Here is a 27,354-nt window from a genome sequence, read left to right as displayed (position 1 = left end):
ATTTGTGTACACACACACACACACACACACACACACACACACACACACACAGAGCAAACACAGATATATGCTACACTTAAGTCTCCAGTTTCAACTCCTCTCCCAAACTATCCCGAAATCACCAATTTCTATTGAACAGCTATGCAAATGTCTTCTCTCTGCAGACATCTCAAAATAGATCTCACCAGGTATCTCCTCCCTCCACACAGACCTATAGATCTGCTTTTCTACTTTATAGTTCGTCTTGGTTAATGGCACCACATCTTCCCCATGGCACAGGCTCAAAATCTTGTCATCGTCTTATCCTAAATCATTGTCAGTTGTCATTGTCTGTTTCCAAACCATCTTTCGTCCGTGTCCTTGTTGCATCCACTGCCAACACCCCAGTTCACCGACAAGTTCCACCCCCCTTAAACTCTATCCTATGGCAAGAGTAATATTTCTAAAATGTAACTCTTACCATACATCTTCCCTTCTCAAAACCTTTAATGGTTTCCATTGATATAACACAAATGCACAAGGTAAATATTAAGAGAAGATTGTTTAAGTAGAAGAGTTACTCTGGATAGACTGCCTGTAAGAAAGCAGCTTTGAGTCAGATTTTTCAGGAAGAAATGGGAATAATCTTGGCTAAGCCCAGGGAAGCAGAGATGTTGAGAATAGAATTAACAAGAATTCCTTTCTGATCCCAACACTTCAGAAATTACTGCATCTAAATCAGAAAATGGTATTTGTCAGACTTTCCATATCAGGTGACTAACATTACAGTAATTATTTTTGGCACTCTAAGTGTTCCCAGTGAAAACTTGAGAAGTAAAGCAGAAAGAAGAAACATGAAGACTTCTGTTGTCAGCATTTTTATGCTGCTGCAGCATTCTTGCACTGATGATGCAAAGGAAATGGACGTGTGGAAGGTTTTGCTACCAAGAAAGTAATTGAAGAGCTAATTTCCACTGATGCAGATTCAGAGCATATTTGAGTATTTGTTCCAGGAATACATTTTGAGATTCTGCCAAGCAGAATCAAGATTCCCCAGGATCAAGGTGGTAAAGAACAATTTCAAATATTTTGTAAGTAGGTGAGGTCTACATCAACCAATCAACAAAAATCCTTGGACTCATTTGTTTCAATTCCTGTATTGCCATGGGACATATAAAAGGTAACAATCTGGGTTTAAAAATATTCATACCCAAATAACATAACACCCATGTCAGCCCATTATCACATCAATACCCAAAGTACTTAATACATAGAGTACAAGTCAGAATAATTTCCCCAAACCGTATGATATTTAACAACAGTCTCATTTCATCCACAAGCTACCAAATTCCCAATCTTTCTTAGGGTTGTGGTGACATTTTAATATTAGATAGTCTCAGAGCAAGGGACCAAGGATTCCCAATCCTGCCCACCTTCTTTGCCATGCAGCTCTCAGGGAAGGTGTTCTTAAGAAAGAGTAACTAGGGAGAAACTAAGATGGCGGCATAGGTAAACACCGGGAAATTGCTGCCTCCCACAACAACTTCAAAAATACAATGAAAAGACAAAACGGACATCATCCAGAACTACAGGAAGGCTGGCTGAGTGGAAATTCTACAACTAGAAGAAAAGAGAAAAGCACACTGAGACTCAGAGGAGCTGCGGAAGTAAAGTGCAAAGGTACGGAGGCTTGAGCACATGCACGGAAAGGGGCTGGTACCTGAGGACGCGGCTGTCTTTTTGAATCAGGAGGGAGTCACAAGCTCCCGACTGCTCTGAACTCCAGTTCCGGGAAGTCTCTGGGACCCAGGACTCATACGGGGAGAAACTGGACTGTCTGGCAGCAGGCAGAACTCTGAACTTGAGGGCGGCTTTCCCTCAGAGGTGCTTGCAGCAATTAGCGGGACACTGAGATGCGCGGCCCTTAGGGCAGGGCTGAGGACCAGCCATAGCTGCTTGCTCTGCCCTTTGATTCCCTGAGACACTTTTCCACCCAGGCTGCAGCAGAGGCTTTTGCATATGAATGCCCTGGCCCTTTGCAACCTGAAAATTACCTAACAAATTGCAGCTGGGCCAGACAGACCCAGAACTTCCAAGAGAAGGCCCAAGGCCCCAAAGCAGCTTGCATTGCTTCACAGCTGGGCCTCATCAGGGCACCTTCAAACTCCAAAAAAGGAAGGGGAATCTGCAGTTCTCTTCATAGCTCCTGCTGGGTAACCTCAGGAAGAGGCTAAATTAGCACCTCCTTAGATCCAAGAGCCAGTGTACCCAGTGGTCAGAGGGGGACCATCCAGATTACAAGTCCTCAGATCCATAAGGGACACACTGAGGGTGCAGACTCAGTGAGTACCAAAGCCCCACTGAAGCAAGTCTTGCCCCAGAAGGGTGTCTTCAGCACAGAAGTTCTCCCACTGCAGACACAGCTGATTCTCACTGCCAATTGGCCTGGAGGTCAATTCCTCCCAGTGATCCTACAACAATCAAGGCATAACTACAACAATACTGTGCACAAAACCCACAAGGGGATGCACCAAGAGTGTCCACCTCAGGTAACGGGAGGCTGAGCCACTGGGCCCTACAAGACACCTAGCACGCAAAACCACTCTACCAACACAGGGAAGCATAAAAAATGTGGAGACAAAGAAACAGGTCACAAATGACAGAAATGGAGGAAAGCAAACAACTGCATATAGAGTTCAAAACCACGTTTATAAGGTTTTTCAAGAATTTTATGGAAACCACTGATAAATTTAGTGAGACCCTGGAGGATATGAAAAAAGACCAACTAGAAATTAAGCATACACTGACTGAAATAAAGAATAATATACAGAGGTCCAACAGCAAACAAGAGGATCCCAAGAATCAAGTCAAAGATTTGAAATATGAAGAAACAAAAAATACCTAACCGAAAAAGAAAAAAGATTCCAAAAATATGAAGATAGTGTAAGGAGCCTCTGGGACAACTTCAAGCGTATCAACATCAGAATTATAGGGGTACCAGAAGAAGAGAGAGAGCAAGATATTGAAAACCTATTTGAAGAAATAATGACAGAAAACTTCCCCTACCTGCTGAAATAAATAGACTTACAAGTCCAGGAAGCACAGAGAACCCCAAACAAAAGGAATCCAAAGAGGACCACACCAAGACACATCATAATTAAAATGCTAAGAGCAAAAGACAAAGAGAGAATCTTAAAAGCAGCAAGAGAAAGACAGTCAGTTACCTACAAGGGAGTACCCATACGACTGTCAGCTGATTTCTCAACAGAAACCATGCAGGCCAGAAGAGAGTGGCAAGAAATATTCAAAGTGATGAATGCCAAGAACCTACAACCAAGATTACTTTATCCATCAAAGCTATCATTCAGAATAGAAGGTCAGATAAAGAGCTTCACAGATAAGAAAAAGCTAAAGGAGTTCATCACCATCAAACCAGTATTATATGAAATGCTGAAAGGTATCCTTTAAGAAGAGGAAGAAGAAAAAGGAACACTTACCATTTGCCACAGCATGGATGGAACTGGAGAGCAGATAAATACCACATCTCACTAATTTGTGGAATATAATGAACAACATAAACTGATGAACAAGGACTGATCCAGAGACAGAGAGGCATTGATTGGACTGTCGGGCCTTGGAGGGAAGGTAGGGGAGGGTGGGGGTAAGGGGGAAAGATCAACCAAAAGACTTATATGAAAGCATATAGGCCTAACCAATGGACACAGACAATGGGGGGACGGGGTGAGGGCATTAGCGGGGGGGGGGAGTAAGGGGCAACGTGGGGATAAGGACACATATGTAATATCTTAATCAATAAAAAATATATTAAAAAAAGAAAGAGTAACTAAATGAAAACAATATCAATAATAATAATAACAACAACAACAACAATAACTTGTCCAACCCAGTAATGCATTATTTAAGGCATCTGGTAGAACCCAGTTTAGTCATTTGCTAAGGAAACCTCAAGACCTAAGAGGGGTCCCCAGTCTCTCCCGCTGAATCCAGCCTCCACATGGGGGAGGAGGAGTGTCACAGCACCTTCAGGGGTTTGTTCCAGAAACACAGGAGGGAATTCTGCCTATGTCCCAACGGGCCTGAATCCCTTCATTACCATCACAGCCCTGTGGACTCAGTCACTGAGAGAAGAAACATTACCACACAGAGCCAATATAGAGAGAGTATCAAAAAAATAACACTCATGGGTGCAACTTTTTAATGTGGTTTAACTCCCCCCACTAGAGGATAGGTCCAATGATTGGGTGGGGCAGCCAGGGTGTGGGCAGAAGTAGTATGACATGAAGGGATGTGGCCATCACATCCATCCCCGCAGGGGGCTGTCTTTGTAAGTGTCTGACCACAAAGACGTTTATCCTGTGGCACCTTCCCGCTATCATTCACTCATCTGATACTTGAGCCTCATTCCTCCAATGATGGTCTATTTCCCATCGGCCTGAGAGAGATGGTTTGGTGGACTTCTGCCCACCTTGCTATTTCCAAGCTTCCATTGCTACAGAACACTGACTGGTGTCCTAGAGGGTGGGGACTTAAGTCTCTTGTTCATCCCTTTACCACCACTCAGAACAGCATTTTCAGACTTCTAATGGCACCTTTTATAAGGCTAGTGGGTTGTGGTATCCTTTTCATTTTCATTATAAAAGAAGTTTATGCTTTTTGAAGGAAGAATCAAACAAAATAGAAATGTGCAAAGTTAAATTTGAAAATTGTCTTACCTCAACATCTGTTCATATAGGCTAAGAGTTACACATTTGTCTCAGTCAGCTCAAGCTGCTGTAACAATGCCCAGATTAAAGTCCATATTAAGATGTCAGCATGGTCATTTCCTGTGGGGCCTCTCTTCATGGCTTGTAGAGAGCCATCTTCTTGCTATGTCCTCACATGGTAAGGAAAGTGCCAAGCAAGCGCTCTGCTGTAAGGGCATTAATCCCACATGAGGGCCCCATTATAATGACCTCTTCTCACCCTAATTACCTCCCAAAGGCCCCACCCCAACCATCACATTGGGAGTTAGGGCTTCAACATACAAAAGTGAATGGGGCACATTTTCCTCCACCACAACACTTAAATATTTGGTGTGCTTTCTTCGAGATATTTTTATAAACCAAGGGGGGCATGTGGAGGAGAGAGGACTAGGAAGAGAGTGAAAGAGACAGAAAGAGATTATTATTTCTTACTACAAACCTACTATTCTGTAGCTATTTTTATTCAGATATTTTCATGGTTATCTTTTCATGTCAGGGAAGAGAGCAAGATCTTACTTTTGAATCTATCTCTATATATAAAAGCCTAAGTGACCATCCGACCATCTGACCAGTAGCTATGACACACAATGACCACCAGGGAACAGACGTTTCGGCTGGTAGCTATGATGTACACTGACCACCAGGGGCTCAACGCAGGAGCTGCCAGTGACAGCAACTTTGCAGAGTGCCCTCTCGCACTCCGGGACACCTCAGGGATGTCGGACTGCCGGTTTTGGCCCCATCCCCACAGGCCAGGCCGAGGGACCCCACCTGCCAGACAGACCCCACTCACTCCACAGATACCCTTTGAGCCATGGCACCACCCCAGGTGCGGCTGGCCGGGGAGGGACTGCGGGAGGTTGGCTCCACGGTGTGTCTGGTCTATCTAGCCCAGTCCTGCCCCACCAGCCACTTTCTAATTAATTTTCTTTCAATGTGCATGAATCTGTGCACCAGGACTCTAATAACTTCATAATAGTAAAAAGTGTGGAGTATAGCATTAAACAATAAAATAAGATTTTGGTTCAAAGGGCAAATTGAGCAATGACCAAATCCTGCCCACCATACACATGTATATGTACCCCCTTTCAAATGTTCCATTTGAAATATATATATATATATATATATATATATATATATATATATAATAAAAATCAAATATTTGAATGATATATATTGTATTATTACTATATATAATTTCAAATTATATATTATGCATATATTATATGTAATTTAAATATATATTTTATATCATAACACCCTTAAACCCCTGTAAAGCAAGAAAATTATCTCAATAACAGAAGAGACATTTTGAGTAATTCCTGGTAAAGGGAAGGTATAAATACTAATGAAAAACTCCTAAGAGGTTTTCTCAACACAACGAAAACAGCAAGACTGATCCCAGGCAGTCACTGGATATTTCACTTACAATGTCCCTTCCAAACAGCTGTGCCTGGTGGGACCCTTCTCCTCCCCCTCTCCTCCCACTCCAGCAGGGAGGCTGCTCTTAGCAGCTGGGCCTGTGCCTCCAAGATAAAACCAGAGAATGGGGCCCTGAGGGGAGGTTTGCTGGGGGCTGCAGGCAGTGACCACAGGGGCCTAAGAGAGATGCTTACAGGGAGGGGAGTTTAGGTTGAAGGGGAAGAAAGACACTGCTGCTGGGAATGAATTAAACAAAAACTTCCACCTCCAGAATGAAAGCCTCATATGGCAATTAATTGCCTATTGTCCTGTGGGAGCTCCACTCCAGGAGCGCGCTGGTCTTTGCTAGTCCACGTTGGGGGCCAGAGGGAAGTCACAGCCTCTATTACTTACATGAGGAAGACTGGATGGCAGCCTTGGTGGGTGAGTTTCCACAGTAGGCCATCGTCTGATAAGGGCTTATCTAGCAGAAGGGAGCGGGAGGGAGCTGTGCTGGAAAACGCCTGTGTGCAGACCAAAGCCAAACAGCGTCTGTGAGGCCTATTAGCCACCAGGGACATCAGGGACTTCAGGGACATGGGAAACACGGGTCTGAGCAGCTCTGCTCCTTGTGGCCGCTGGCAGGCGGACACCATTCCACTGACTGGGAGGGGGAACTGGGCTAGCTCCTCCTTGACCTACACCAGTGAGGGCGAACCTTTTGAGCTCGGCGTGTCAGCATTTTGAAAAACCCTAACTTAACTCCTGTGCCACGTCACATATAGAAATTTTTTGATATTTGCAACCATAGTAAAACAAAGATTTATATTTTCGATATTTATTTTATATATTTAAATGCCATTTAACAAAGAAAAATCAACCAAAAAAAAAATGAGTTTGCGTGTCACTTCTGACACACGTGTCATAGGTTCGTCATCACTGAGCTACACCTATAAATACCGTGCTGTCTGTCCACACACCTGCCAGCATCTTGCCTCTGAGCAAACCCCCTCAGGTGCACAGCTAGCAATCAGCCCATCCATCCATTCAAGGAGCCTGTAAGCAAGGAAACACACTGCATTGCATTCCGGGACAAGCCAGGCTGCATCCCTCCTGTGCAGAGTGGCCCCCTAGACCTGGGTCTGAGAACGGCATGCCAGGTGTAACAGAGGCTCTGGGTCCCCCCCAGAGCCCATCTGCGGGCAGTCACCTTTCTGAGTCAGCTTGATGGCTTCTTACTGCATGTTCCCACAACATAGGGCTTCTCTGGCTGCAGGAGTGTTCTCAGCCTGTGTAGGGCAGCAACCAGGGCCAGAGCAGCCCTCCACAATCATGGATGGGCATGAGTGAGACATGTCACAGCTTGCTCATCCAACAGGTGTTGGTGTGCTCTGCACACCTCCCAGAGGTCCCCAGTGGGATGGAGGGCCATCTGCCCATTGAATTCACCTGCTTATTAATGCACCTGTATCAGCTCCCTTCCTCTCCTGTCTTGTCTCACATCCCCTGACTCTGCTGCTGCTTCCCCAGCTGACCTCCAAAGTAAACTTCTTGTCCTTGAGTCCTCCTCTCAGGCTCCTTCTGGGGGAACCAAACCTAAGAAGCCAAGCCTCAAGGTCTTCTCTCTTGTTTGCAGTTTTTATCTTTTCCCAATGTATAAAAGCCTGGATTAATACAGGGAAGGCTTCCACTTTCAGGAGATTTTAGAAACGCTAAGAAAATAAAAATAAAGAGAAGTAAATTTAATGGTTAAAAATGCACCTGACTATAAATGTGACCCATTTAATTTTCGTAGAAGACACATTGATAACAAAGCTTTTCTTCTCAGTTAATTGATGGAGACCCCAATGCTCACATTACCAGGAAGTCCTCCATCAACACATATTGTCCCAACCCCCAGGAGGGAGAGCAATGGAAGTGGGACTGGTCCTAAGAGGACCCAGGCTGGCTTTGCCATGGTTCTGACTGCTGCCAGTGACACCGGTTCTTTATGTCTCATTTTGTCCCATCACTGCCCTGGGGGACCAAGTTTTCAACCAAGCTCCATGTCCAGGCTCTGGAGGCCAGATTCCCAGGCGGGGCCTTGGGACCGTGTGTGTAGCCACAGGGAGTCACCCTTGTGTTTAGAAGAGTCACCAGCATCTGCTCCAAGGAGATTTTGTGCATTTGCCCAAGCCAGGGGACTCTGACAGCCCTCTGGGTAAGGAGATACGTGCACTATCCCCTGGTCCCTGCTACGCATAAGTCAAGGTTTCCAGTTGCTGGAAGGACGGACGTCACAATTTCATGGTGTGTGTCCACATGGTGAAATTGGCATTGGTTTTTCTTTCTCCTTCAGTTTTTTTTTTTCTTTCTAAATATCTTAGTGCTATCAATTTTAAAAAGTAAAAAGAAACTACCACAATGTCCACGGGATTATTTAACAAATCTCTGTGGCTGTTTCTCTCTCATAGGCCAGGCACTTGGCAGGCACTAGCAGTGCATGAACGAGAAGGCTGGGCAACACACCTCCCTTTACAGACCTTGCATTCCAGTGAGGGAGACGCAGTAACTACTCAGCAATTAACCCCAACAAAAGTCAGCCCTGGTGGGTGCGGATCTGGGCATCCTGAAGCAGGATGAGGCATCTAGAGAGGCTTGGGTGGAGGACTTGGGCAGAAAGGCTGAGGGCGTGGGCGGAAGGGGGCTGGGCCTGGGTGGAAGGGGGCAGGGTCTGGGTGGAAGCAGGGAGGGCCAGGGTGGAAGGAAGGAGGGTTTAGGGTGGGAGGAAGGAGAATCTCGGTGGAAGGGGGGAGGGCCTGGGTGGAAGGAAGGAGAGTCTGGATGGAAGGGGGGAGCATCTGGGTGGAAGGGGGAGGGCCTGGGTGGAAGGAAGGAGAGTCTGGGTGGCAGGGGGGAGGACCTGGGTAGAAGGGGGCAGGGCCTGGGTGGAAGCAGGCAGGGACTGGGTGGAGAGGTGGCTGGGAACCTGTAAAGGAGAAGCCATCCAGACCCTCTCCATTACTAAGGAGCTTCTGCATTTTATTTTTACAGGAAAACTAAACAGTTGGAAAGAAATTTGTATTGTAGTTCAGACTAAAACCACATTATTTAGCTTTGGGATACAGCATCTAAAGCAGTGGCTGCACATTAGAATCACCTGGGAATCTTTTTAAAATCCTGATTTCTGGGCCTCATCCTCTGGAAATTCTGTTTCTTTGTTATGGGGTGAGGCCACAACATTAGTAACAAAGAAACAGAATTTCCGGAGGATGAGGCCCAGAAATCAAGATTTTAAAAAGATTCCCAGGTGATTCTAATGTGCAGACAAGGTTGAGAACCACTGATCTAAAGTAATTTAAGAGTAGACTAATTTGTCTGTCAGAAGCAGCTTTAAAAATGTTTTTTCATGACTAAATTCGGATTTTATATTATCATCGTTCCTATTTTTTCACTTTTCCCTCTTCCTCCCTCACCACCGGGCTTCTGCTCCCCAAGCCGGCCTTTAGCACATGGCAACAGGCGGTACAAGAGGACAAACCTCCGCGGCCACAGTGACCTCTGGGTCACTTCCATTCCTCAGAGTCCCGTGTCATTCTTCCTCATCAAAGCATCTGCAACAGCATGGGAGGGCCTCAAGGGCATTATGCCAAGTGAAGTAAGCCAGACGGAGAAGGACAAATCCTACATGATATGTGGGATCTAAAGAAATCTTTGGAAGAGATCAGATGCGTGCTTACCAATGCCAGTGGGTTTGAGGAGGGAAAATCAGGGAAAGGTAGTAAAAAAGTACAAACTTGCAGTTATATGATAAATAAGTCCTAGGGAAGTAATGCACAGCATGATATTCACACTGCTGTGTAATATATAGGAAAGCTGCTAAAAGAGTAAATCCCCAGTTCTCATCACAACAAAACACTTTTTTCCTTTTTATTCTATCTATATGAGATAGTGGATATTAACTAAACTTCTTGCATTAATCATTTCACAATATACCTAAGTCAACCATTATTCTATACAACTTAAACTTATACTATATATCAATTATATCTCAACTAGAGGCCTGGTGCACAAAAATTTGTGCACTCGGGGTGGGGGGGGGACGTGTCCCTCAGCCTGACCTATGCCCTCTTGCAGTCTGGGATGTCCACCCACTCCCTGGGGGATCAGGCCCAAGCTGGCAGTCAGATAGCCCTCTGGAAGCCCAGCAGCCCTCAGGGGATGCCCATTTAACTGCAGGGGGCAGACCTAAGCTTCAGTCGGACATCCTTAGTGCTGCTGAGGAGGCAGGAGAGGCTCCTGCCACCACCGCTGTGCTGGCAGCCATCAGCCTGGCTTGTGGCTGAGCAGAGCTCCCCCTGTGGGAGCATACTGACCACCAAAGAGCAGCTCCTGCATTGAGCATCTGCCCCCTGGTCAGTGTGTGTCATAGTGACCAGTCATTCCTAGTTGTTCTGCTGTTAGGGTCAATTTGCATATTACCCTTTTATTACATAGGATAGAGGCCTGGTGCATGGGTGGGGGCCGGCTAGTTTGCCCTGAAGGGTGTCCTGGATCAGGGTGGGGGTCCTGCTGGGGTGCCTGGCCAGCCTGGGTGAGGAGCTGATGGTTGTTTGCAGGCTGGTCACACCCCCTTCAGGGTGGGGTTCCTCACTGGGGTGCCTGGCCAGCCTGGGTGAGGGGCTGATGGCTGTTTGCAGCCTGGTAAAGCCCCACCAAGTGGGGACCCTCACCCCATGGAGGTTTGGCCAGCCTGGGTGAGGGGCTGATGGCTGTTTTCAGGCTGGCCACATCCCCTTTATGGTGGGGGGTCCCCACTGGGGTGCCTGGCCAGTGTGGGTGAGGGGCTGAGGGCCATTTTCAGGCTGGCCAAGCCCCCAGACGATGGAAGCTCCCAGCCTCTCCTTTTTTTCTTTTTTTTTTTATTCTGGGATTTATTTACCTTCTATAATTGAAACTTTGTATCTTTGAGTGGAGCTCAGAGCTGGCCAGGGCAGGGCGGGAAGCTTGGCTTCCTCCATCGCCAGGGGCAACCCAAGCCACCTGCTCGCTCCAGCTCCGTGGCCGTGGCCGGCTGAAAGCAGGTATCTGGGGTTTATTTATCTTCTATAATTGAAACTTTGTTGCCTTGAGTGGAGCTCAGAGCTTGCGATGGCAAGTGGGAAGCTTGGCTTCCTCCATCACTGGGGCAAGCAAGCCTCCTGCTTGCTCCAGCTCTGTGGCAGCCAGCTGCCATCTTGGCTGGGTTAATTTGCATATAGTCACTCTGATTGGCTGGTGGGTGTGGCTTAAGGCATAGTGAAGGTACAGTCGATTTACATGTTTGCCTTTTATTACTGTAGATAAAATTAGAAAAATTATTTAAAATCTATCAGTCAATCATCAGGCTGGGCAGGCAGCCAGGCCTCAGAGGGTAGGCCTGGGAATAGTTTGTTTCCCAACCTGGGGTCGCTGCCTTCTCCAGCCCCAGCACTCTCCTACTGGAAGATGGCCATATTTTTGCCAGAAATTAAAACCAAACATTGCTCCAGTTTCAATTTGCAATCACAGTTAAGTGAATCAAGTATTGGGGCTCTTCCCCAGCCACCTGCCACTGCCGCTGGCCAGGGCCTCCCTCCCTTCCCCCCGGCCAGCCCCGCCCCCTGGTTGAACTCCCAGTGGGGGCAGGGGACAATTAGCATATTATGCTTTTATTATATAGGATTCCTCTATTATTTCTAACCTTATGCCCCCTCCAAGGTTAAGTTATACATAAAATACAATGAAACTGAAGTCAGGGCGGCTATAATAATTTCTTATTATAAATCTACATACAGATTTATAATAAAAATATATATATATTTGGTATTTGTCCCTCCTTCCTGGCACAGGTCTCCTAAATCCTTGTAAATTCCTGAGTGATAGGAGCACTAGGAGCATCTTTTGTTCTAATGAGCCTGCTCTGAGGGGGCTGGTCACCAGAAAGACCAAGCCATGATCAGCTTAGACTTTTCAGCCCTGCCCCCAGCTCTCTAGAGTGGGAAGAAGGCCTGAAAATGGGGTTAATAATGGAACGTGCCTACGTGTGGCAGCCTTGGTCAGATCCCATTAGCAGGACTTTGGAGAGCTTCCGAGTCAGTGAGCACAACCACACTGGGAGGTAGCACACCCACCTTCACAGGGGCAGACACTCCTGCATTAGGGGCCTTCCCACACTTCACCCTTTGTTTTTCATATATTTTATTGATTTTTTACAGAGGGAAAGGGAAAGGGATAGAGAGTTAGAAACATCGATGAGAGAGAAACATCGATCAGCTGCCTCCTGCACACCCCACACTGGGGAAATGCCCACAACCAAGGTACCTGCCCTTGACCGGAATCAAACCTGGGACCTTTCAGTCCACAGGCCGACGCTCTATCCACTGAGCCAAACCGGTTAGGTCACACCTCACCCTTTGAACCTCTCTATCTGGCTGTTGTTCCCCTGTGTCCTTTATCATGTCTTTAATAAGCTGGTAAACATATTTGCCTGAGATCTGTGAGCTGCACTAATAAATTAATCCAACCAAGGACCAGTCATGGGAATCCAGAAGTTGTGGGTAACATGGGGACCCATTGTTGGCAAATAGCATATGAAATAGGGGGCAGTCTAGTGGGACTGCACCCTTCACCTGTGAGGTATGATGCTGTCTCCAGGCAGTGTCAGAATGGAGTGAAATTGTGGGACACCCAGCTGGTGCCAGAGCATTATTCATGGGGTGCCACCCACATTTGTCACCTAGAAGTGCCAGGATGAAGTTCTCCGTGTAAGTAGTACCAGAGGGAGAAGTATGCGGGGCAGGAAGACAGGTAATGCAGGGAAGAGAGGCAGGCTGCATCCTAAATGTTATCCCAATTCTGCCTCCTGATTGCCTCCATCTCTTCATGCAAGTAACTTCCCTCCTATGTTTGCTTCAGAAACTGATTCTGGAAAATTCCATGGGGGAAGAGTAGGTGGAAATTATACCCAACTCTATTAACAAAGGTGGCTTTACTCAGATTAACGGAGACTGTCTAAACCCCTGGGAGTTCAGCTTCCATTCAGCTGAGATGTTACCTTCTAGCTCCCAGAGGAACCAGCACTGCCATGGGAGGGGGAGGGAGAAGGAAACCTCCCTGAACACCTTCAGCAGGACAGAGAGGCAAGATCTCTCCTCCCATAAACACAAACAGGGATCTATTTCACCAAAGGCATGAAAGCCCCAGTTTTCTTTTTCTATTGAGATATAATTGACTTACATTATATTGGTTTCAAGTGTGCCACATTATCTATATATATAAAAGGCTAATATGCTAAGTGTCTGTCAGGTAATGACGTCACGTAGCAATGCCCAGCTTCCTCTCCCTAGTGACTAGCCTCCTTGGAGTTTCTTCAGCCCAGGAACACAACTTGCTTTATAGCCAGGTGGAAACATTTCACACTTTAACCAAATGTCTGTGAAGCATATTCCCATGCCTCATCTGATTTGATCCTTACAGAAGTCCTGGAGTAGGTAGATAGGAGACTCAGTGGAATCCTATTTTCTTTTCATGAAAAAGAAAATGGAGCCAGAAAATGGAGATTTAGAAAGCTTAGAAACTTGACCCAATTGAAAAGAAATAAGAAATGGTGGACCTTGAAAATGACTTCAGGTTTTATCACTATGCAGAATATAGTCAAACACTGTTGCAGTTAAATATTTTACCCTTTGTTCTCCCTGCATGTTCTACAATAATAATCTGCTTCGTGCTGATATTTACTGCTGTGTTGCTGACAATTACCTGAAAGAGATGTGGGTGCTTCACTGGGCTGGAAAAAGTTTAGCTACATTAGAAAGCAGGTCTAATTAAGTAAGTTTATTCTATATCTATAAAAGGCTAAGATGACTCATGCATGTATGATACATATAAAGCTCTCACTGGCACCAATCGTACATGTGTGTTTTGATCTGTCATTGTTGATCGTGAATTTGGTTGGCACTTCTTTTATAGAGAAAGGGAGAATAGCAATATTAAAATATTTCATCTAATTAATAGTCTTTCAATGTGCATGAATTCGTGCACCAGGTCACTAGTGACTCTATATCTGTAAGCCCTAGAGCAGTGGTTCTCAACCTTGGCTGCACATTAGAATCACCTGGGAATCTTTTTAAAATCCTAATTTCTGGGCCTCATCCTCTGGAAATTCTGTTTCTTTGTTACTAATGTTGTGGCCCCACCCCATAACAAAGAAACAGAGCAGTGGTCGGCAAACTGCGGCTTGCGCGCCACATGCGGCTCTTTGACCCCTTGAGTGCGGCTCTTCCACAAAATACCGATTTCTGCGCATGGGCCATGAAGTTTTAATCACACTGTACATGCGCGCCCTCATGTGGTATTTTGTGGAAGAGCCACACTCAAGGGGCCAAAGAGCCGCATGTGGCTCCAGAGCCTCAGTTTGCTGACCACTGCCCTAGAGGATCCAACCAATGGCTCAAGAAAGAAAACAAAATGGGAAAAGCCTGCAACAAGTGGACCACCTGCGTGAAAGCCTGCATTCCAGTAGTAGCTCATCTGTTCATTAATTAACCTTGTGTCTCTCTCATCCTGCCTTCACCCACTAACTTATAGCATCTTGAGTTCAGTGATCACGAGTGCAAAGCAAGACACCTTTGGCAATTTGCACAGGAATCTAAGACTCAATCTGTGCCCCTCCAGGAGCAGCAAAGGAAAATGCCTGTGCCCCGGGGAAGGTTGAAGGTTACACTCTGCCCAGCTCTAAGGAGCAGAAGGGGAGCCAGTGCCCATCCGAGTTGCCCTCCCCTGGAACTGACCACTTTAAAGTGGAGATCTGACCTTTGGTTTCAGGTCCTCACGGAAGAGTTCTACGTGCCCAGGTTGTCCACCTTAATCTCAAATTACGCAGCCCAGAGAGAGCCCAGAAGCAGAGGCCTCCCTGAGTTGTGGAGTGCAGAGAAGGTAGCCTCACACTAATTCCTTCTGATGAAAGAGAAAGTGATCTGATTCCTGTGGAATAACTGGATGACCCCACAGGAAGAACACATGTAGAGAGAACGTGTTCCAGATTGTAAGGAGCCACTGTTGTCTCAGAGCAATGGTGCCGTCCCCAGCCTTTGAAGTCTGCATGGATTGTGAGGATCCAAAGAAGGTTCCACGGCCCAGCGAGGCCCGCAGGACTGTGCACACGGGGCCTGCAGGCATTCCTCCCCAGCTTCCATGCATAAACTCACAAACCTTGGATAGACAGCTGCTGTTCAGCCTCTTAAAACGGTATCTGGAGGGAGACCTGGGGCTCCCCTCGAGCATCCCCCCCACCCCCACACCCAGCAGCCAGTCTGGTGAGAAATGCAATTGAAAGAACAGACGGGGAAAGTCAAATACCTGTCAGGATCGTTCACACTCCGGTGCTGCCAGAAGGTCTATAAAAATGTCACTGTAGCTCAGCTGCCGGGGATTAGATTACCCTGTACATTGACTGTTGGTAATAAAAAAAGCAAATATCATTTTTGCACTGCTATGGCCTTCCTCTGGCCTTCTTCAAACAATAATAGACTAAATAGAAAGAGACAGAAGTCATTACTTGCTCTTTAACTAGTGCCAAGGAAAATGAATAATTAAGGAAACATTATTTGAAAGAAATTTACACGGTTGCTTTTAAGTTAGAACCAAATAAGAGCTCTTTAAAAATACACCATTTCCTCTTTATCTTAAGAGAGTGTTCATGCTCAGGCATAATATATTACGGTTGCTACTGTTTAGATATTACCAGGAGAAAATGCTTTTAGTTGCCATTATCCTATCATAGGTCCCAAATCAAACAGAGAGCTGAGATAAAGGCAGACAGGGAGTGCAGGCGGCTCTGATTGCAAGCTTCCTTCGCATCTGGCGCAGCAGCCAGCGTTTGAGTGTGTCACCCAGAACCTCTGCATGTCTCTGACACCGCTCTCCAGCTCCCCTCAGCATCCAGCTCACTTGACAGAAGCCTGTGGATGGGTCTGTTCTTTAAAGGCACCAGTAATTGGTATGCACAGGTGAACTTGCTCATGCATAGTCCTCTCTAGCTATCATCTATCTATCATCTACCTATCTATCTATCATCTATCTATCTATCTATCTATCTATCTATCTATCTATCTATCATCTATCTATCTATCTATCTATCTATCTATCTATCTATCTATCTCCATCTCTCTTCCTTCCCTCACTGGGTCTCCAGCCTCCCTTAGGCAGGGAGGATCCCATAGAGCTGGCACTGGACCAATGCAATACCCTTCACAGTCTCTGCCCAGGTGCAGACCTTGACCAGTGAGAGGGGACAGCAGGAAGTCCCGGGCCAGGAGAGACTTGCTTAGCCTGGAGCGATGGCAGCGGGAATTCTGAGGCTGCAGGCCTGGCCTGTCCATGGCGGCTGTGCCTGAACCAGAAACAGCCTGAAGCCTGTGTCAGTCCAGGCTCCTTAATGCAAGGTTACATCAGAGCAACACCGGGGTCCCTGATGTTGACTCAGTAGATGTATATGTGAGGCCAGGGCATCAGTCCCTGGGAAGCGTCTGACTGTCTGGGCCGAATAGATGGCCTGTGTCCTCTGTTCTTTTGTGCCCTGGCACTCCACTCCTGGCTGCTGCGGGGGTGGGGGTGGAGGGGGGGAGTAAGGGTGAGGAAAGAGCCCTGCTCCTTTCCTCTTTGTTATGGGCTGACCTATGTTCCCCCAGTTCATATGTATGTTGACGCCCCAACCTCCAGTACCTCAGAATGTGACTGTATTTGGAGATGGGGGTCATTACAGGGGTGGTTAAGTTAAAATGAGGCCATTAGGGCAGGGCCCTCATCCAAATGCCTGGTGTCCTAAGTAGACAAAAGACAGCAGGAGTACAAGTGCCCCGAGGGCTTACCGCCTGAAGAGCCAGCAAGAAGGCTGCCATCTGCAAGCCTGGGAGAGAGTCCTCAGAGGAGACAGGCCCTGCAGCACCTGGACCTCAGACTTCCCTCTGCAAAGGGAAGTCTTTGCCCCTACTGGAAAATTCCTGCATTAGGTTCCTGGGGCAGCCAGAGCAAGGTGGCTCAGAATTAATGCCTCACAGACTGGATGCTAGGCATCCAAGGCCCAGGTGTGGGCAGAGCTGTTTCTTCCGAGGGCCGTGAGGGAGTCTGCTCTGGGCCCATCTCCTGGCTTCTGTGGTTGTGAGCAATCTTTGTTGTTCCCTGGACTGTAAGAGCATCGTTTCATCTCTGTCTTCATCGTACAAGGCATTCATGCCTGTCTCTGCATCCAACTTTCTCCTTTATAAGGACACCAGTCATATTGGATTAGGGTTCACCCTAATGATCTCATTTTAATTCGATCATCTGCAAAGACCCTATTTCCAAATAAAGCCACATTCACAGATACTTGGGGTTAGGACCAGCAGTTCCCAACCTGTGGGTCGCAACCCCTTTGGGAGTTGAAACGACCCTTTCACAGGGGTCGCCTAAGTACATCCTGCATATCAGATATTTACATTACGATTCATAACAGTAGCAACATTACAGTTATGAAGTAGCAACAAAAATAATTTTATGGTTGGGGGTCACCACAGCATGAGGAACTGTATTAAAGGGCCGTGGCATTAGGAAGCTTGAGAACCACTGGGTTAGGACGATCCCTTCTTTTTGGAAGATACAGTTCTATCCACAGCAGTATATAGAGCAGTACACTTCCAGAATGCCAATGTCAGGCAGTGATTTATGAGTGAACACAGGTGAATTCAACTCCACCCCTGCCTGCTTCTAGGTCTACTGTTCGGCCCAGACAGTCAGACGCTTCCCAGGGACTGATGCCCTGGCATCACATATACATCTACTGAGTCAACTTCAGGGACCCCCGTGTTACTCACTGATGTTTTGAGTTGTCCTAGAGAACAAACTTTTTTGGGCCCAGTGAGAAGGGGGGCTTCAGCCTCAGGTGCCCTCTGAGAATCCTGACCACAGTGCACATGCCCAAGAGCAGAGTTCTTCTGGCAGAAGGCATCATTACCAGGTAGGTGCAAGGGCTGCTGCTTCAAGGGCCCCTGGTTGGGTACAGATGCTGGAAGAGGAAAGGAAGGGGGAACCGAAAGAGGTTGGGAGGTGCAGAGATTTCTGGTGTTGATTCAGACCATTGCATTTTTCATCTGTGTATCTGCTGTCCTCTCCACTTGGCATCTGCACCCAGATGAGAGAAAGGTGGTTAAAGGAGCCTCTGATGAAACTCACATGGCCACACTGGGCTTGTGGCGAACAGGAGAGCCGGACCGCAGATTCTTCTGACACGTACAAGACAGGAAGAGAAGAAGAAAGACTGACTGTCTTTAAAAGCCGCGGAGACTTGCTTGCCTTGCTGGAGGTGATTAGTTGTAAGTCATTGCAGGGGTTTGGAAATGCTCTGCCGTGAACTACATCCATTTGTGCCTTCACAGAGCTGTCCAGGTGATTAAGGCAGGAGGGAGTGCTTGCATAAAGAGAACCCTTCAAACACTTTCATTCAGCATGGATTTGCTCTTTCAAAGCAAATTCAGCCAGAAATCCAAGTCACTGATGCAAACCTTGTGGTTAATTTGTTCCCAGGGGCAGATTTGGGGCCATTATCCCAGAAGCCCGTATATGAAAATCCCATTACTTGAGATATATTTGTTTAACTCTAAGCTGTACTTTGAGAACCTATCAGTAAATAGGAAGACAGTTGAGAATGTGAGGAAGTATTCGTTTCCTAGGGCTACCATAACAAAGTACCACACGCTGGTGGCTCAAAACAGAGATTAATGCCTCACAGTCTGGAGCTAGGAGCCCAAGGCCCAGGTGTGGGCAGAGCTGGCTCCTCCGAGAGCTGTGAGGGAGTCTGCTCCGGGCCCTCTCCTGGCTTCTGTGGTTGTGGACAAGCTGTGTTGTTCCCTGGACTGTAAAAGCATCATTCCACGCTCTGTGACTGGAGGTGCTTCAGAATTTGTTTTAAAATCATGTGTAACAAGTCCTGTGTGTGTGTGTGTGTGTGTGTGTGTGTGTGTGTGTGTATGAGAGAGAGAGAGAGAGAGAGAGAGAGAGAGAGAGAGAGAGAGAGAGAGAAAGAGAGAGAGAGAGAGAGAGAGAGAGAGAGAGAGAGAGAGATGAAAATACAATCTTGGCGATTTGTGTCTATTGGTGCCTTGTGAAGTGGCAGTCCAGACAATCATCCCATAATTCTGAAATTCCTTGTTTCAGGAGAATCCACTGCTTATGTCACCTCCGAACTTTTGACGTCCACACAGTAAGGCACACAGGGCACATTACTACTTTGCTGGGGGAAAAGATAAGATGTCAACAAGGTGATTTATGTAGAAGGCTCCCTGATATCATTTCTCTGCAATCTCACCCTTCTTAACGTTTAGCATCTACAGCTTCTGACCTGCACTTTTCCTGTATTGCTTCACCCAGCACAGCCTGGACCACCCCCGGGCCTCCCCCACCTGTTTTGGCAGCCAGGTCTACTCTCCATGATGGGGCTGCTCACACACCGATCCTCCCTGCTTCTGCCGCCTTTCCGTTCCTGCTCCATGAGAGACCCTCTGCCCTGGGAGTGCCCTGAGAGCCCACACCATGCCCGTTGTCTTCTGGAAAGGGCCTGCCCAGGCATCGCTCAGATGAGCCCACTCCTGCTGCACATTAGTGCTGAGATGGGGCAAGGACCAGGCTGTCTTCCCTACTGTTGTGACCCCAGGGCCTGTTTACATTCCCAGGTAACCCCAATTCTGGCAAAACTAGAATCGTAGAGCTGGGCTGTCCCCTCTCTTTTGCACCAGTGATCTCTCTGCCTGGGTACCAGGCCTGTGTTCAGTCTGGCCAGAAGGAGTCTAATGAGCCCAGAGATATTCTTAAAGTTTTGCGTATCTTCTCTGCATCCTGTGACCATGGGAGGACCTAGTGAGCAGTCCTTTACTTTGCTTCTCTTCTTCCTCCCCAGGCAGAACCCCAGCCCCTTTATCCACTCTTCCTGACACTGAAACATAAGGGAGAAACTTCCTCAGGGATCATCACCATCATTCAACAAGTCTGGCCTTCACGAGGGGCCAGGCTTGTCCTAGAGACCTGCCTATGAAGGTCAGGACTTGATGGGGAAGATGAAGAAAGAGGCAGCCAGGCGAGACGCCTTGTGCTGCAAGCCCTGCAGGAGCAGATGAGCGTCCTCCCTCCTGTCTCCCTCCACATTGGGCCACAGGCATGTCCTCAGGGTGATAGATCAATGCAGAGGTTTGCTCTCTGATCCTTAATAAAACCTTGGGGAATTATACATCTGTGGAAGGAATAGCAACATGTGTTATACTTTCAAAACAAAGCAAACATTGCATTTTCCTTCACATAAGGAAAAATTGATATAAAGCAAAGAAAAATAGAAATGGCAGCCTAGCTATTTTAGGTCTTAATTGACTTGTGATCATTGTCTGATAATCCATTCTCTGGCTCCTCTAATTACCACTATTTTAAACAGAAGTTCATTAATTCTGTAATAATGTTGATTTTCTAATGAAAAATAGATTAAGACTCGCCTTCCTGATTGCCCTGGACTGACTCCTTTTAGTTGTAACAATCTGCCTACAGGTTCTTACTCAGGGGCCCTGCTTGGTTGCAAGAACCTTTGAGTGCCTCTCGCAGCTTCCTTGTCGCCATAAAAGCCGGTGACGCCCCCAGCACCGCAGCTGCACACCATCAGTCCGGGCTGCTGTGGGTGAATGACGCAGCAGCCTTTCAAAGGGCCTGGCTAATCTTCATGCATAAACAACATATGTTATAACAAAGTTAATCCAACATGGAACATCGAGAAATTAAACAGATTTATTCATGGGGGAGGGGGGCGGGGAATCGCACAGGCAAATCCAAGAAGGCACGGAGAATGCGGCATGCTCAGCAGACAGAGGGAACTCTGCCTGTGCCTTGCCGGGAAGAAATGTCCTCCCTCCCCAAGGTCAGCCAAGTCCTCACGATTCAGACCAGCATCGCCATGTGCCACTGAAGTTGGCTGCTTTGGAAGTTTATATTATTTTTTTCAAAAAAAGGAGTTCGTCATCAAACAACTTTGAGAAATTGTGATCTAATCAGAGTCAAACAGGTTTGTTTTTCTGTTTGCTTTTTAATTTATTGCAGGACTTCTCAGAGCCTTTAGAATTGCAAATGTGCACAGTGCATCTCCAGGGGGGCTTATAGCAGCATTTCTCAAAACTATCTCCACCAGCCCAGCCAGTGTGGCTCAGTGGTTGAGCATCAACCTATGAACCAGAAGGTCATGGTTTGATTCCTGGTCAGGGCACATGCCCAGGTTTTGGGCTCGATCCCAGTAGAGGGTGTGCAGGAGGCAGCCAATTAATGATTATCTCTCATCACTGATATTTCTATCTCTCTCCCCCTCTCTATTCCTCTCTGAAATCAATAAAAATATATATTATTTTTAAAAAAAACCTTTCTCAGTCTCAGGTCTTTTGTAGTCATCAGTACACAATTTAGGAAACAATGATTTAGATCATTAAATATTTTATTGAGGAATTATATTTCCTGTGAAAGTGTATAATGCCCCCAACCACTCTGAGAAAATTGCAATAAAATACTCGGAGTTATTCAACCTGGAAGGCAAACCTCAACTAGACACTTACACTTCTTGGCCCTCCCTTTCTATTACAAGGTGCTTGAATATCACTGCCCGGTTCTTCCGAGTGTGGCCTCTGAACCAGAGATGGAGATCACTGGGAGTTTGCCAGAAATGCGGCACCTCAGGGGCCAGCCCAGACCTTCTGAGTCAGGCCCTGCTTTGGACAGCCCCCAGGTGGTCTGTGAGCACTTGCCTGGGGGAGTGCTCCCCATGGCAGCCCTGGCTTATCTATGCCTCGGATTTCGGAGGGAAGGCATGCCGGGAGCCAGGCCTGGCATTTTGATGCAGCCCCTTTGACACAGCTGTTTTGAGCCTGGGGTTGATAAATCCTGAAAGACCATCAGGCCTGGCATTTTGATGCAGCCCCTTTGACACAGCTGTTTTGAGCCTGGGGTTGATAAATCCTGAAAGACCATCTTTAATGTACAAACAGACATTCTCAGCTCACCTTGGCTCTGAGCCTTAGCCTGTTTTTGAAACTCACAGCATCCCTCAGCCTCAGCTGGTCCTCCCAAGGAGATAGAATGAAGGACAAATACAGATAAGGAGGGAGTCAGGGTATTATGTGTACAAAGCTTGGGAAGAATCTAAACCTTATAACTTTTTTTCCATTTTGGTGTGACCATTTTTATGCAGCAGCCGTGGCCCACAGTCCCCCAAGTGGGCTGAGCCAGAATCTCCTGCCACACTGCACGTTATGCGTGTAACCATCACGAAGTATTCTGCAAGCCTGGCAAGTAGAGGAACTCAAGCATGAGGCTAGCGCATTGGCCCTCCTGCAGTGCTTAAAGCATGAGGGCACTGCATGGTGAAGAGGACAGGACTCAGTTTTTGTCGGATTAGGCTGCAAAGCTCTGCTCTAGGATTAAGAGTTCAGGCCGTGGTCATGAAACAGTTTTCATCCATGTGAGCTAACCAGGGAGCAAGCCAGCAGCCTTAATCCCATGAATATTGGTCTCTGATGAGCCTACTCAGCCAGGCGGAAGGAAGCAGATGGCTTTGGGAGCCAGAGAGCACATATATGGCTAAACAATTAGCGGGGAGAGGGTGTTCCCCTCTTTAAAAAGAAGACCTGTGCTGCATGGTAAAAGCCAAAGTCCAAGTGTTGCCTTGGCCACTCCATCTGGCTGATTAGAACACGGTGAGAGGGGAGAGAGGAAATGTAAAGCAGTGCTGTTTGAAGTGTGACCATGCAGGTTTTCCAAAGGGAGTTTTTCCAGAAGCCTAACTGATTGGCACACTCTCAGTCCTCTGCAGGTCATTGAAAGTCCTGGGTTGAAGCTGCAGCTTTGCCAGGGAGCTGCTTTCTATTAATGATAGACTGGGATCCTCCCTGCAGGGAACTCCTGGGAAGAACTGCATGAAATGCCCTGCGATGAGAAGACTCCTCATTTCTCTGGAGGAAGAAAACACTGGAGGTAAGAGGCGCCAGGCGGTCATCCCATCCCTCCCACTTGAAAGCCCCTGACGTTCCACATGTCCGTGGCTTGAGGTTGCCCTCAGAAGCAGAATTTGCTCCGTGAGTGTCACTCCTCTCTAGGAATTCCAGAGACCCAGCCAACGCAGAGCGCAGGATGTGCACAAAACAAAGCAGCATTGTTTTTCAATAAACCAAGGACTAGTACCTTCATAGAAGAGCTTTCTGGAGAGGCGGCCCCTGTGTGTGTTTTCTCCTTTGATCCCGTATTAACACTCTCAGAAGCGAAGGGGACAATCCTTGAGCTCTGTCTTTAATTCCTTTTAGTGCCCCTTCCTTTTAGGGAGCCACCTGAGTCATCAATTACCCAGCCAGCAATTTAGATCACAGTAATTTATTTAACTATTGTCTGGGAAGTCTCAGGATACAAACTCTCTGAAGTGGTTAGATTACAATGGATGCAGTAGTTGGGTACAGAATGGCCATGAACTCCACTCACTGGTGCAGGCCAAGACATTCACGATTATAAAATAGTGGGACCAGTGCCAGATCCAGGTTTACATATGAGGCTGGTGAAGCGCCGAAGTGTGTGCCTGCTCTGGGGCAATCTGGGAAATCTTTTTAAGAGGTGGAAATGCTTTAGATTTAGGTTTAAAAAGAACAATGAGTCACTTAGGAAATCAAAGAGGAAAGGATATCTAGGTCAAGGATAAAGCCTATGGGAAGATAAAAGGAATATAAAAGCTTCGGTGTTTATGGGAGGTGAAGCCAGAGAAGCAGGCAGACCAGTGTTTGTGTGTGTGTGTGTGTGTGTGTGTGTGTGTGTGTGTGTGGCCGGGGTTGGGGGTGGGGGTGGGGGCACTTAGGGTTAAAGGGCCCTGTTAATCAAACTGAGGGGTTTGGATATCATCCTAGGGTCTCTGGAGGACTCACAGCATTTGATATGGCCACATTCACCTTTCAGACCCATCACTCCACCAGCAGTTTAGAGATGACATGGAAGGAGTTGAAACTAGAGACAGAGAGACCACTGAGAGAGCCATTGCACTGGTTCAAGAGGCAGGGTAGTGAGTATGGATAGGAGAAAAGATGGAATAAAGAGTGTAAATTCCTGGGACGTTCTGCACTATGTTAAGGATGAAATCAGCCCCTTCCTGGCCCATGCTCACCAGGGAATGGGCTCAGTGAAGTTGAGAAGACTGGATAGGAATGCCAGCCTCAGGAGCAGCAGCTCTAACTCAGGCCCCATCCTGCAGAAATCAACGCTTTATCCCTGCCTCCTTGGGGCATCCAGCCACAGTGCTGGTTGTAGTGCGAAGTTCCCTACAATCCAGAAAAATACCAACCACCTGGTCCCTTCTGAGCACGACACTACAGCCCACACCTCCTGCCTCTGTTGGTGGAAGAGGAATGTCTCAGAGCCCCGAGAACCTCTCAGTGCTGGAGATCTCCCCTTCAAGGGATTAGTATTTAATCCCCTGTCCAGTGCCCATAGAGCCCTCGATGACTGGCCTTTCAGATTAGTGATTCTAACCACCCAAACAAGCGGCTTTGGGGGAACTGTAGAACAGCTGGTGATAGTAAAGCTCTTTAAGCAAGTTGAAACATGTGCTGTTCATCAGCAGCAGGTCGTGATGTTTCCTAAAGAGCCGCATTTAACCCTGTTCCCTCCTCCGACCACCACCACCAGCATGGTGATGTGTAGACAAGTGTTCTAGGATCAGTGGAAGATTGTAAAAGGAATAAAAGACACAGTCCCCATCCTAGAAGACTTATCATATGGCTGGGAAAAGCAGAACATTCACATATGTACAAAACAACTTAAAAACACATTTACAGAGAAACATAATCAGAAGCATACGAGGATGAAACCACTTCCTGAATCGAGGCACAGGCATAGGATGTACACTGGGTACAGAACAAAGAAAACCTCCCTTTCAAACTTCGTCATCAATTTGTGTTTATAGTTCACCTTGTGCTGAAGAGGTTTTCAGAACATATATATATATATATATATATATATATATATATATATATATATGTTTACTGTTATAAAAACAGAAAACTAAAACCAAGGAAAATAAAAGCACAAAAATGCTCAACATAAGTCAACCTGTGTGCTACAGCTATGCTTTAAATCCAGGTCTTCTTTTCCCTGGTGAAATGAAGAAAGGATTTGTCGTGTAGTTCCCTCAATCAGAGTAACAATGAATTCTGACATTTTATTGCTTGAACTATGGTCTTTGGACCAGCAGCATCATCATTAAAGCGAGGCCCATTAGAAATGAAAATCTCAAGTTGATTCCACATCTACTGAGTTAGCAGCTGCATTTTGAGAACATCCCAGGTTTTTTGTGTGCACACAGAAGGTTGAGAAACACTGTTTAAATGTCACCCTTCACCTGGAATTTCATAGAAGAGATCCTGAGTAATAAAACAGGTGATCAATACATAGGATTTTTACAGCATATGAGGTAAGCAGTGGATTGTCTGTTTATTACAACAATTTTTGAAATGGCAGATGATCTAATAGTACAATTAAAACTAAGGTGGAGTTCTTAAACTGACACCAAACAGTTCATAAAGAATTCATAAATAAAAGTTTGGTAAATTTTCATCAAAATTTAAAACTTTTGTTTTGTGAAAGACTGATAAGAGGATGAAAAGGCAAGCTATAATCTAGAAGAAAATATTTACAAATAATATGTCCAACAAAGAGCTAGTATCTAGAACAAATAAAGAATCAAGGCTCAACTGTTAAAAACACCAATTAGAAAACAGCCAAGACTTCTGCTCAAGATGGCAAAGTAGGTAAATGCTGTACTTGCCTTCTCAAGGTTTACATCAAAATTACAAAACTACAGAACAACCATAATTGAGAACTGCTTGAAATCTAGCTGAATAGAACTCTCATAACTAAGGATATAAGGAAGAAGCCACGTCAAGACTAGTAAAAGAGGGAGAGACACAAAATAGTCTGGTCCCACACCCACTTGTGGTGGTTAAAAACCAGGAGAAATATCTTGGCTGCAGGGATTTCCCCTGAAGAGTGAGGGGTCCCAGCCCCACACCAGGCTCCCAGTCCGGGGTTTCAATGTCTAGAAGACAAGTCCCGTAACTTCTGACTGTGAAAACCAGTGGGGAGTATGGCTGAGTGAGATGGAGGGCTTCTGGACTCAGGCGTTTCTCTTAAAGGTCCACATACAGACTCACCTGCTGACAGACTCACTTGTTCTGAGCTCCAGTGAAAGGTGTCAGGGATGTACTGAATTGGGAGGAACTGAATTGTCTGGCTTCAAGTCGAGGTCTGGAAGGACAGCTGTCTCCCAGACAGAAATGCTGGCAGAAACCGCTGTTCCTTTGCTGTGTCCTTCCTCTGTAGGCTCAGGTGGATGCCACATCTGAGTCTCCATCAACTTGGATAATACTGTTTACCCCTCCCAACTCAACTTGCAGGCCCACCCAAGTCATTGCTAGTGGTTTTTCCATACAAATGGCCTCTCTCAGTTCATGCTGAGGACTTTCCTAAGATCTCTCAAAGGTTTACAGATCCCAAATCTTGCTCCATGAGGTCAGCTCCTGCAAAGCAGTTTTTCTGCTATAGTCATGACTAGTCTTCACTGCCAATTATTAGCCTAAGAGTAAATCCCTTCCATTGATGTGCCAATAGCAATTAAGGCTCAACCACAACAGGAGGGCACACAGAACACATATAAGGGACACACCTGGAAGACCCAGCTCAGGCGTCCAGGGAAACCATACAAGTGGGCTCCATAGGACACCTACTACATAAGGCCGTTCTACCAGGATCAAGAGATGTACCAAGACAGAGAGATGTAGCACCACATGGAAACAACACAGGGAAGCAGCCAAAATGAGGAGACAAAGAAACATGTCCCAAATGAAAGAGCAAGACAAAACTCCAGGAAAAGAGCTAAACGAAATGGAGACAAGCAATCTGCTAGATGCAGAGTTCAAAACACTGGTTATAAGAATGTTCCATGATCTCAGTGAGAACTTCAACATAGAGACATGATACATGAAAAAGGAAAATAGAAAATAGAAATAAGAACCAGTCTGAAATGAAGAATACAATAACTGAAATGAAGACATTAGAGGGAATCAATTAGATTAGATGAAGCAGATAATTAAATCAGTGATTTGGAAGACAAGGTAGAAGAAAACACCTG

Source organism: Myotis nattereri (genome assembly GCF_964212035.1).
Source record: "Myotis nattereri genome assembly, chromosome: 16".
Lineage (NCBI taxonomy): Eukaryota > Metazoa > Chordata > Mammalia > Chiroptera > Vespertilionidae > Myotis > Myotis nattereri.
This window is presented reverse-complemented; position numbering follows the sequence as displayed.